Source organism: Phascolarctos cinereus, unplaced genomic scaffold (genome assembly GCF_003287225.1).
Source record: "Phascolarctos cinereus isolate Bilbo 61053 unplaced genomic scaffold, phaCin_HiC Scaffold_726;HRSCAF=1367, whole genome shotgun sequence".
NCBI lineage: Eukaryota > Metazoa > Chordata > Mammalia > Diprotodontia > Phascolarctidae > Phascolarctos > Phascolarctos cinereus.
Window position 1 is genome coordinate 221,653,714 of NW_027556098.1, and position 13,687 is coordinate 221,667,400.

Below are 13,687 nucleotides of genomic sequence, written 5' to 3' on the forward strand. Positions count from 1 at the left end.
CCTCATTTAGTCTGCTTCCTTCTCTGTAAAATGGGGATAATACTAGTGATGCTTCCCTCATAAGTTTATTGTGAGTATCAAATGAGATGTTGTATGCAAAGTGCTTTGCAAACTTTAAATGCTATATAAATATAAACGATCATTGTCTCTGTTATCTAGGGGCATGCTGGTAAATGTTTAACAGCTGGATTTCTGAAAGAACATGGAGGGATGACACACTTTTAGGTTTAAACTGCACTGTTAATATTTTGTCCCATCATTCTTTAAAATCTAGAGAAGCAACACAACAATAAATTCAGTCCTGGTTTGTAGCATTTGTTGATTTCTGAGATGTAAATGCCATGCAATTCTAACAATCAGCTTTTCGCAGCTGGTAAAAGCTGGCTCCAGAATATCTGTGCTATTTAATTTTTTTGATTTACTATCATTATCACCTGATTCGCATTTTTTCCTGGGGTTAAGATAGAAACAATTCTGGAACAAGTTGCTATCCTGCTAATATTCTATTATACTTAATGTTCTACAGACTATTGCATGAGAAGAGAAAAGAACTGCTTTTTTGTAGCTGAATAAAAGTATAGTATATAAGCTTAACTTCAGCACATTCATTGAAATCATCCTTGGTACAATTCCAGTAGCATAAAGGATAACAAAATTGACATGTTCCCATGTGAATTTGATTTCTAATAATACATTTTGAAAGGTTTTTTTGCTAGGTATTAGTAAGTACCAAATTTTTTACAAACTTTTAAGTATTATATTTTACAAAATAATTTGTATTTTGTAGAAACTATGTATTGCAGAGTTTCTATCATTTTTTGCATAATCTACAGTGATCACTAAATTAGGGGGTCTTAAAGATAACCCTCTGCAATTTCTGGTGACAATGATATTGTACTGAATTGTTATCATATACCTCTTAATTTCTAAAAACAAATCTACACGTCATAGATATTTTGCTGTGGTGTTTCTGTAGCTTGAATTCATACAGATGTTGCCCATTGAAGGCCATTAGATTCTATTTTTGGAAATTAGCCATTTCAAGGGATGCATCATGGGGCAAAACATTTTCAATTTTATTGGACTAGCTCAATAGTGTAAATATGTTCTCAGCCTTTATCAATTATTGTTCTTATTATATTTACCTATTTAATGAATATAAGAGTTGTTAGAACTTGAAAATTTTTTATTTCCCTCTCATTCAGTCCTCCTGGAATAATAGTAGTTAGGAGTGAAGTCTAGTTTTTCTAGGCAAATAGTTTTTAGTAAGGGATATTTAATAAGGTGGTATAGTAGGAAAAGTTAGTATAAGAAAGACCCCCTCCCCCACAAATGTCTGTGACACATTCTCCCATCAGTGTATAGTATGGGAAAGGAGACTCAAGCTTGGAGAACACATGTAGCTAAAGGATAACTCCCAGCTCCTCATTGCTGGGAATGCTTTTCTCCTCTTCAAGAGGTGCTCATGCAATTCATCTTAGGCATGGAGTAACTTTTCTGTTGGGCTACTTGTAAAGTCCTGAAGTTGCAACTCTTGTTCTAGTTTGTCTCTGGCTCCTGGTGAAGACATTACTACTAGTTACTGATGTTCTGTAGACCCTCCTAGGATGCCAATGACAAGTCCAAATCTTTTGGTCCCAAGAGCCTCCTGTTGAGGCAGGCAGGGGCAAGAAAGAAGAGGCCAAGGTGGTCTTCCCTCTCACACCCCAAAGTGCTTTTTTTTGTACGTGACCCACAAGGAATGACCAAGTCTCCTCAACCAATAGCATCTACTTTCTCTGAAATGTCACTCCCTTTCATCCAGTGGCTTTCAAGAACTTTCATATAGGTCAATAATAATAATAATAGCTACTATTTATAAAATAATGCTCGTGAAGTGCTTTAAATGTACCATCTTATTTCATTTTCACAACAACCCAGTGAGTGAGCTGTTATTATTATACCCATTCTATGGATGAGGAAAGTGAGGCAAATAGAGATTAAGTGACTTGTCCAGGGTCATATAGCTATTAAGTATCTCAGACTGGATTTGAATTCAGGTCTTTCTGGTCTAATGCACCACCTAGCTACCTCAAGGACCTTTCCTACTTAGTCTAAAGCATATGATTTCTTTATTGATTGATTGATTGACTAAAGATTTCTAGGTCTTGCTCATATCTAGTTCATAACTCTATTGTTCTCTCCTGGCAAAGGCATAAGGCTAGAATCTTCTCACTTTAAGTGGGGTAGGATAATTGATCAATCACTCTACTTTTACAATACTAATAGCTAACATTTATATAATACTTTAAGGTTTGCACAGACTTTACAGAAATTATCTCATTTGCTCCTCACAACCTCCCTATTATTATCCCCATTTGACGAATGTGGCTGGGAAAGGTTCAAATGCTTTCCTAGAGTCACATAGATAGTAAATATCTGAGGGGAGATTAAAACTGAGATTTAAGTGACTTCAGGCACAGTGCTCTGCTATTCCATGTTACTTCTGGAGCATTATAATCTTTTTTGATTTAAAGTCTGGCCTGGTTTGACCTACAATGACAATCCAAAGATGGTATGTATTCATAAGTGCCAGGAGAGGAGGTGATTTCATGGAATTTTGTCCACAAAATCCCTTGGCAGTTCCAGTAATGCCAACAGAGTCAGTGAGGAAGGACCCCAGTTTCAGTGTCAAGGTGATTAGACTCAGTAGAGTGTTAGCTCCTTGAGGGGAGAGATTGTTTCATTTTGTCTTCATATCCTCTGCACCTTGTGTTCAGAGTAATGTTTGCTTTTATTTTTGTATTAAGCCTTAATTAGGTGAATCAAATGAGAAAAGAATAATGGTGGTTTGGCCAATTGGTGGTGAGTTGGTGCTTAGCACCTTGTAGATGCTTAATTAATGATTGTTGAAGTGAATTGAACTCACCAGCTAATGAAATAAATAAGGCAAAATTATATTCTCCTAAATTTTATAACTTAAAAATTAAAAAGATAAATGAAATATTTTTAAGGAGTTTAGCACATTCCCTGGAACACAGCAAGCTCTTAATAAATGATTAATCTCTCCTCTGCATCCCCCCATCTGAGAAATATTCTAGCCAGTAACACATAATAGATTTTTAGCATCTATGGTCCTATAAGTCACTCTTTGAACATTTCTAAGAAAGATTTGGAAAAGGTACATTTAGGAAAAAAATTTGGTTGAATATGCACTGAACTAGACACCAGAAAGAATGCTTGGATGACTTTGGTTAAGTTATATAAACTTTCTAGCCTTTGGTTTCTCCATCTGAAAAATTCAGGGGTCTGACTAGATTATTGTAAAAGTCCCTTTCAGCTTGAGTTTTCTGAGATGAGATGTCACCTTAGAGATGTATCACCTGAGTTTCAACTTGGGCTTTAAAGAGTTTATAAACATATAGGTTGCTTAGTCAGCTTGAGTAATGATGCTATATTGCTGTAAAAGTGTATTTGATACTCAGAGTAATGTTCGTTTTTATTCAGAATGACATAGGTGAATCAAATGAGAAAAGAGTAATGGTGGTTTGGCCAATTGGTAGATTTGGGTTTAAGCAACTTGTGAACCACAGTCACTTAGAATTGAAATGTAATCAAGTCAGATTACCTTAGGGCATAAACAACAGATTTATTAGGTCTTGTTTCAATTTTTGCACTAGAAATGTGTCATTTGCTCCAACCAACTCTGACAGAGAATATACTAAAGGGGCTCTCACTTCCCTTAGCCCAGAGGCTGTGTGACTTATAAATATGGGATGGCCCCAAGTGGGATATGGCAGTTCTCATTTACGATTCCAAGCTGGGCTTCTGTTCCCCATCACTGTAATTCTATGATTGCCATACTTACACGTGAAAACACATGAGTCCCAAGACTGAACATACTGGGCTAAAACAATTATTTCATAATTAGAAGAGGAGGCAGCTCAGCCCCTGGGCACTCATCATTTTCTCAGCCTGCTGGGTTTCCAGGCTGCTGCATTTATCACTAAGTAAACACACAGTTGTAATAATCAAGATGATGGTGTTAAATAATGCCTACTGACCTTGACCCTAGAAGTTGAAGTGACCTCCTGCAGGATTCCAATACCATTCTATTGTCACTGAATAAAGACTGGTCCTTGCAGGTTCAATCACAGATGACACACAAAGACACAGAAGATTGAGTGGATAACAATTTAATTGTCCAAAAGATAGACCCCATGACATGTATACTATTAACTTGACTCAACTTGGCTTACACTATTAAATTGTCTCCACGTTCCAATGTCTCTTCGTGTTCCCGTCCAAACAATTAGGCTTTCAGTGTGCTTAAAAATTCATTTGTTGAAAGTCATTACATATTTTCACATTTTAATGTTCTCATTAATCCGAGGCTGAACAAAAACCAACATGCTGAATCTCCCTTTATTTAGAATCATTATTTGCTCTGTAATGTTGTAGGTATTTTACTTGATTTGGAATAAATCAGTAAATAATTCTTCTTTTTAAAAATAGTGTACACCTGGGAATGGGATTATAAAACACAATGTTTTTTTAGAGATGTGCATATTTAATCTGTTATGTGTAAAATTTACTCAACATATATGAAGAAAATGCTTAGCTGAAGTAATTATTTCCTCCATCATAATGGAAAAAAAAAACTCAGCCAAAAAACAACAAAACACCCTCTCCTAATGTTGATTCCGCATTGTTGTGGGGGCGTGACCCTGGGTTTTTAAAGGAAGCACCAGTAGTATTGAGGCTCTGGCTGTTTAATTAAGGCTTATTTTGGGTCTTCGTCCAAGCGCTGGCCTAGCTCCAAGAAGTACATCACTAGGTTGGGAAGTAGGTGATTAATTTTTTAGCCACAGCAAAGCTCTAAGACTGCCTACTAAGGTATAGAGGGGTCATGATTTATATCTTTGGAGGAAGTAGCAAATTGTAGATTCTTGAAGTAGGAAGGAAAATGCTGTTATAGAGCCACCAACTGGAAACCCATGCAAAAATAATAATGAAGTGTGGGGATGCTCCATCTGTATCCTTGGACCTTTCCACACACAGAGATATATGCATATCTTTACCCCTATGTAAAATTTCTCTTTAGTTGTGGGCCCAACTAGTACCTAGCGTCATTATATATTATTAATACTTCCCCCTCCTTGCCTCTTCAGCTGTGACAGGAGACAAATAGAAACTAAATGTTGCACTATTTTAGCTGAAAGAATAAAGAGAAAATTTTTTGAAGGAGAAGTTAAATGTTGCAGTCTTGTCACTTCTCAAACTCCCCAATATAGTAATGGGAATAAGAGGCCCAAAATGACACAGTGATGCTGTTTAGAATAGGCTTGCAGGATATTCGGGATTCAGTCACTGGAATAAACTATGGTGCTTTGGGAGTGGGAAAGAATCACTCCTGGCTGATAAAAGCTATGGTCATTTGTCCACTGGGGTTTTGGATTGAAGAGAGTAGCAGCTACCAATTGAGTACTGCTATTATGTATTGAGAATACTGTTTTACAACCAGGGATCTGCTGGAAATTGTTTAACAATGATCTTTCTGGGAAAAAATATCCAAAAAATTTACAACACAATACATTTTTAATCTGCATTATTAAAACTCACCCAAGTCTAAAAAATCAGTAAAACAAAATAATAAATCAAGCTGAATCTGTAGTGTTTATCGATTTCTGAACTGTCAATAATCACACTGAAAATTTAACAATAGTGTCTCAGAGCTGGCTCTAGTGCACCCCTGTTCACATCCCTTCTTTATCAGAGCACTTGAAGATTGTGCCTTTCAGGCTTAACATGCTTTAGACTTTTTCAAAACAGATTGTCCAAATAATTTACTGTGTAAACAGTATTGACCCCCTATGTAAATGTTTTCTTGGCAAAATTCAGTATATAGGAAGTCTTCTTCCTTGCTAGGAGATTGGGGGGCCCATCAACTTGGTCTTTGGTCACAGAGTTGCACAGGGCGTATACAATCTGTTTCATCTCATTTAATTCAGTATTTTTATTTTGTGACTGGAAATGAATCCCAAGGGTCCCAAATCATTTATGCTGATTTTTGCCGTCTACTTCACAGAATTTTGTTATGAGGACCAATTAAGGAAAGGGATGTGAAAGTATTTTAATTAATTATAAAGCATTATACAAGTACCTAGCACCAGAGGCATTCAGAGGACAGTCTGATCATCAGTGAACCTGTCCCCACTTCCATCCACTTCTGTTGACCAAGGACTCCATTTTCTCCACCTTTCCTGTACTGCCTTTCCCTTTTAGCCCCTGGAGGGTCACAGGCCAGTGAATGAATTAATGATAAAATAGTCATTGAACTTAAACCAGGTACTGTGTTAAGTGCTGGGGATGCAAATATAGGTAAGACAGTCCCTATCCTTAAGAAACTTATATTCTGATCTGGGAAGACAAGACATGAAGTGGATCTAGAAAGAGGGGGATGGAGGAACTGTGTAAATGACATAGAGGTCTGGTTCTGGCCAAGATTAGGTGAAAACTCATACATAGGAGAGAGCTAAGGAGGATTTCAAGTGAGGACTGGATTGTAGGTATGAAAGTTTGGAGATGACACAAGGGGCAAAGTCTGCAGCTTCTTTCTAGTAATGGTGCTAGGTCCTGTACTGGGTTCCATAGGTCCTGTCTAACCTGTTCTTGGTTGAAAATATCATGCTATTTTTCGAGTCCAATACATATATTCTCTTTTCTGTTGTGAGCTTCCTGAACCAAGGTTTTTTTCCTTTCAGTCTTCTTCAGACAAAAGAATCAAAAAAAGAAAAAAAAATCCCTGAAAGTTGAAAGAAAAAGTCTGGCTCTTTAATGTACACATTTTTTTTAAATGAGAGTTTTGAGCTTTTTCTTGTATTCATGTGACAAAACTTACATTAGTTATCCATTTGCTGTAGGCATTTTCTAAACACCTAGTATGGTGCTGGGTTTGATAAATGTTAATTGTATTAAATTGATTAAACCTGGAATGAAGCTTAATAGCTATGAAACCAGGACTCTCTTTGGAATACATATTAGGGCTACCTATGGAGAAATATGCATCAGACTGAACAAATATGTCTATATGGCAGCTAAGCTTCAACTTTATTCACCCTCTGGGCAGATGAGAGCAACAGTTTTAAAATAACAAGTCAAACAGAATTCTTTTTTGTGCTTAACGTAAGCTAAACTTTTTTCTTTTTTTTTTTTTTTTAAGATTAGTTTTTGCCAAAGAAAAGATTTTGCCTTTGGGATCTTATCAGTTCAGTCACTATTTCAACCTTAAGTTAGCTAAATTGAACTTCTCATGAAATCCTTCATACAAAATGTTCAAACTAAACAGTTCTAGTTCAGTCACTATTTCAACCTTAAGTTAGCTAAATTGAACTTCTCATGAAATCCTTCATACAAAATGTTCAAACTAAACAGTTCTCTAACCTCACAGGGTCTATTCGGTTGAGCTCTTCAGAAAATAGTCTTTCCATATCCTGCTTTGTAAGTGTGAAAGGCCCTTAGTTCAATCAGCACCTAAATAAATCATTAAGCAGGAAAGTCTGACTTCATACCTTTTATCTTTTCATTTTCATTAATTTTGCCACAAAATTTCCTCTGTGTTTACAGGTTTTTTTTGGTTGTTTCTTTTAATGCGTCTTTAAAAATCTCCTGAGGCATTTGAGTTGACCTGGGTAGAAGATTTAATGATGGTCTCTAGGGGAATCATAAAAAAATTACTTTTAGGAAATTTCCTTTAATAGAATCTCAGCATCAACATGTACAAAGTCAGTTATTTTTTGTTTTGTTTTTCAAAAGGTAATTGGAATATTAAAGGGAATGCAAAGACTTTTTTTTTTTAATGATTTTGTATCTCCCTCCATCCCTGCTCTCTTGTGTAGGGCCCTATGCAAGGTTGGCATTCAGTAAATATTTGTGGAAGGAAGAAGGGAACAGAGAGAGAGAGGACAGAAGCAGTTCATTTGAAATGTAAACTTTTCAGGATAGTAATCTGAAACTCATACGTTCATGACACTTTAGTAGTGGTAACAATAACTGTAATAATAATAATAATAATAATAATAATAATAAATCTTTTAAAGTTTCTAGGATCACAGATTTAGAGTGGAAGGGACTTTAAAAGCCATCAAGTCCAATGCCCTTATTTTACAGATGAGGAAGCTGAGGCACAGAGAAACTAAATGACTTGCTCAGGATCACATATCTAACAGTTCTCTGAGATGAGATTCAAATGCAAGTCTTCCTGACTCCAGGTTGAATGCTGTATCCACTATACCACCTAAATGCCCTTTGTAGAAGATAACAACAATAATAGTAATCACAATAATGATAACTAGCATTTGTATAGCACTTCAAGGTTTAAAAGTGCTCTACAAATATCATCTCATTTTATCCTCACAACTCTGGAAGGTAGGTGTTATAAGTATCCCCATTTTATAGATGAGGAAACTGAGGCCTAGAGAGGTTCAATGACTTGCCCAGGGTCACACAGCTAGTGTCTGAAGCCAGATTTGATCTCAGGCAGGTCTTCCTGAATGTAAGCCTGGCACTTTACCCACCCGGCCCACCTAGCTGTGTCTATACATACATTATCTCATTTACTTGCATTGTTTCATTTAAGACATAACAACTGTGTGAAAGAAGGCACTATATAACATAACATCGGTTTACCCGTGCACATTAGGAAACATGAGTCTTTTCCACCTGATTTGTAGCTGAAACCTTTCATGCATGTTGTCTGCCTTCTTAGAATGTGAACCCTTTGAAAGCAGGGCCTGTCATACTTTTCTGTTGTTCGCCCAGTGTTTAGAGCAATGCGTTGCACATAGTGTTTAATAAATCCTTCATTCACATTATTGTATATTATGCATATATGTGTGTATATATATATATATATACATATATATATATATGTATACACACACATACATACATACATACTATTATCCCCATTTTACAAATGAGAAAATGGAGGCTAGGAGGTGAATGGACTCATCTATATCTAGGATCACAAGGCTAACATCATAAAATTTTGTCAGGTTGAATTTTCTCAAAAAACAAAACAAAACAAAACCCCAGTAACTTTAAGATAATTTCTTATATGAAGGGTTAATTTTTGTTAAAGCAAGAATTGAGGCTTTTGCTTTTCACCGTCTATGTCTCCTATTGGTAACTACAAAAGAAGCTATAAATATAGGAGACACACAGGTAGAGTAAAAAACAGGAATCTCAATCCTTGATTATATACATCTACCACTGAAAGAAAATACTATACAATTAGATTTTTGATACCTATATATGAGTTTTATAGAACTTAAATGGAAAAATTTTGCAAAAATCAACTTCTGCTAGAACTTTGAATATCAGGAAGGCTTTGCAGAGGATAGGTGTCAAATATGTGGCCTGCAGGGTGGGGATGGGGGTAGGGCAACACTCCTAAGTGGGGTCCAAACACAATAAAATGTAGATAATATTACATCTTAAAACTGTAGCTATGCTGCTGGTATATTTACAGATTAATGACCTCTTTTTTTCTTTGAGTTTGACACCTTTGTTCTAGAGTATGGGGAAAATATATATTTAGTCTACATGCAAGTATAATGCAAGGTAGTGAGAAAAGTGCTTGCTTGAGGAGAATCAGATTCTAACCTCTGTTTTGCTATTTACCTTTGGCTTAGACACTTGCTAGCTATGTGACACATGGCAAGTCATTCAACCTCTGTCTGTCTTAGTCTTCTCATCTATAAAATGGGGATAATAATAGCACCTCCCTCCCACGCTTTTTGTTTATTTATTTAGGCAATTGGGGTTAAGTGACTTGCCCAGGGTCACACAGCTAGCAAGTGTCAAGTGTTTGGTCTGAGGCCAAATTTGAGCTCAGGTCCTCCTGACTTCAGGGCCGGTGCTCTATCCACTGCGCCACCTAGCTGCCCCTCTTTTTATTTATGTTTGTTTATTTATTTATCCTCCCAGGGTTTTTGTGAGGATCAAAAGAGATCATATTTGTAAAGAGCTTAGTACAGTGCCTAGCACGTAGTAGGTGGTATATAAATGTTAGCTATTGTTATCATTATTAGTCAGTTAACCTCCCTGTGCCTCAGTTTCCTGATCGGTAAAATGAGGGGATTGAACTAGATGAACTATAAAGGTCTCTTCTAGCTTTAAAACTATGAGACTGTGATTCTATGTCATCCGTGAATATAGTCTCAAAGAAAGTTCTCATGATTTAAAAGGCAGTTTGTTCTCCTGACCCAGCTTTTGGTGAGCAATACCATCTGATGTCCGATGGTCAGATACAGATCTTCAGGTGTTTCAATTAATAGGAGGCAAGAGACTGTGAGCTTCCACTGGTTCAATACCAACCTGTCTGTATTGTTCTGGTATGCTGGCTCCAATTTTTTACCATTTTGGTCCTAAGTCTGTCCCTTCCTTCTGCTCTAATAAACCTCTCTCTGTTTTGTGACCTTGGTTTTGGATTTTTGACCCTTACTATGCATCACTCAATTACGACCTTGGCTTTGAAACAAATCTTCGATCCATTAGAGATCTTACCATAATGTTTGGACTGGATGCATCTGGAGAGCCCAAGAATCTGTAGCCTATACAGATGTTGAAGGAGGGTAGGGAGAGAAATAGATTTCTTATCTCTAGTGGCAGACAGTGAACTCCTCTTGCTTCGGAAAGACTTGAGCTTGTTGAAACAAAGGGACATTAGGATGCTTACGACACAGCAAATGTTTTTCTTTTCCTGGTTGGTTAGAGATCTGTGAAGTGGTGGTCCATCGCCCCAGGTAACCTCAGCTCAGCCAATTTTAAGCACCAGTCCCCACACGAAGTGTGTAAATGATAAATGGAAAAAGGCCTTGAGTAAGAGTGTTACCAGTACATATGGAAAGGATGGATCTAAAGGTAGAAAAGAAGGGACAATGATCCTATTGAATTAAAAATGCATCCTTCATAAGGACTCCTGGGCTACCTGTGATTTATTCTTAACTTTGATAAATCTGTGTTTTCTAATACACTGTTTTCACACAGAATGAGACTCACAATGATCTGATAATGGCTGTAACGACAGTTTTCTAAGGGAGAAAAGTGCTTTGTATCAACACAGTATCATAATGTGAAAATCTATCTTTTGCTCCAGAAGGAAAACCTGCTACAGAAATTCAAAATGGGAGCTTATTTTCTTGATAACAAAGAGAATGTTGATACTAGACAAAACTTTCACTGAAAGATAATGAATTCACAATGTTTCCTGCTACTTTAGACTTTCTTGTGCTGTGACTCAATTTTGCAATATTTTTTCCTCCCAAAGGAAAAGGTTTTTAGAAGCAAAAGACAGCATGGCATTATAGATGGACTGCTGGCCCTGGAGTCAAGAAGATCTGGGTTCAAATCCTGACTCTGAGATTTGCTGACTGACTAGAGGCAAGCCATTTTATCTTATTAGTCTTAATTTTCTTATCTGACATACATATGTGTATATATATGTGTATATATATATATACACACACACATATAAACATATAAAATACATATATACATTTAACATATGTATACACACATATGTCTATATGTATCTTTGTATGTATCTACTAATACCTCTCCATGGAGTTGTTAGGTTCAAGGAGATAATGTATATGTTGTTGTTATTTAGTTATTTCAGTCATGTCTGACCCTTCATGACCCCTTTTGAGGTTTTCTTGGTAGAGGTACTAGAATGGTTTGCTATTTTCTTCTCCAGTTCATTTTACAGATGAGGAAACTGAGGCAAACAGGGTTAAGTGACTCACCCAGGCTCACACAGCTAGTGAGTGCCTGAGACTGGATTTGAATTCAAGTCTTCCTGGCTCCAGGCCTAGTGCTCTATCCACTGCACCATCTAGCTGCCCCTTACAATATATGTAGCAAACTTTAAAGCACTATGTAAAGGTCAGTAAGGGACCCTGGGCAAGTCAATTAACCCCTCAGTGTTCTAGGCGACTCTTTTATACTCTAAATTGCAGAAAAGGTGAGATCTTCATTAGTTCAGTTTCTTCATCTGGAAGTGTCTCATGTCAATGAAACCGTAGGTCCCATCCCTATGCCTCTAAATGCCAATTATTATTACCAATGTTCTTTTAAAGACTATGCTTCCCTGTACTTTCAGTGGTTGTCCCTCACTAGCCTTTGTATGACTTTGAATAAGTCACTTTAACTTTCTCAATTTCTGCATCTGCAAAACAAGGAGGCTGGATCTGATGACCTCTAAAGCTTCTTTCCGTTCTAAGTCTCTCATCCTATAGTCCTGTGATTTAAGGTCAAGAAGGCCGATGGCAAATTCCATGTTATATTATAAGTTTCTTATAGAGCACCTTACTAGACCACAGAATCAGTTATGCTGTGGCCCAATTCCCTTGGGTATATTTTTAGAGAACATCTATCATCCTCTAACATGGAAAACTTAAAACCTACTAGCTGTCTTTGTTTTTCCCTCTTTCCACCAAACCAGAGGTTCTTTTTGCATCTTTTATTATCATCACTTTGGCGCTGGGGTTGAGGGAAGTTACTTGTGATTTCATCAGTGTGGGGTACTCCCAGTGTGGAAATTCTCCACTGAAGCAGATTTTCAACTCATCTGTAACATATTCTCAGTTTCTTGGGGCACCCGAGTTTAGTAGTGATTTGCCCATGGAGAGATAACCAGTAAGTTCCCAAGTCAGGACTTGACCCAGTCTTCCCTAATCCAAGGCCAGCCCTCTATCCATTATGCCCTTTTTTAAGCAGCTTGATATAACTAGGCTTTGAATTATAGGCAGTGAACAGGACAGCGAGGGAAAGAAAATACGAAAGAAAAAAAAACCAAGTAGCTATACCTGTTTCAGAAATCTATCTGTGGTTTGATACTTTCGTAAGGAGAAATCTACCTAATAATAGAGGACAATAGTTGTAGTTCAGTTGTTTCAGTCATGTCAGACTCTTTGTGACCTCATTTGGGGTTTTTGTGGCAAAGATACTGGAGAAATTTGCCATTTCCTTCTCCAGCTCATTTTACAGATGAGGCAACTGAGGCAGAGAGGGTGAAGTGACTTGCCCAGGATCACACAGCTGGTAAGTGTCTGAGGTCAGATTTGACCTCATGAAGATGATTCTTCCTGACTCCAGGCCTGGTACTCTATCCACTCTGCCACCTAGAGGATAATAAACTGTCCTCTAAGAATAAAGTATTTCTGCAGCTTGTAAAACAATTCTGGAAGTTCTGGAATCCATTTCTTCTCATAGCTATGAATGTGATGTTCTGGGGAATGCTTTTTTTTTAATAAAGGTCCTTTTTTGTCATTTTGTGATGCCTTGCTGTTTCTGAATTTTCTCATTCCCCAGCATGCTTCTTTCAGTAGTTGGATAACCTGGTTGAGCTGGAAAATCTGCAACTATGGTCTACGCATTTTTCAACTTTTCCATGCATCAAAACAACTCTTACCCCCGTAATGAGGGCCTTTCTGTCACCCAGTGATATATGGAATCTCGTTTTCACTACAATTCTGGCCATGTTAACAATTGCTAATGTTGTATTTCAAAGAAGCAGGAGCTTTCTACTTTAATCAAATGCTTAACACATATATGTTTCCCAGTCTATAAAAATCACATAGGGGAAATGCATTATTGATGGTTGTTACTTCTATGTTTAATTTTTCATGTGGAATGAAACAAG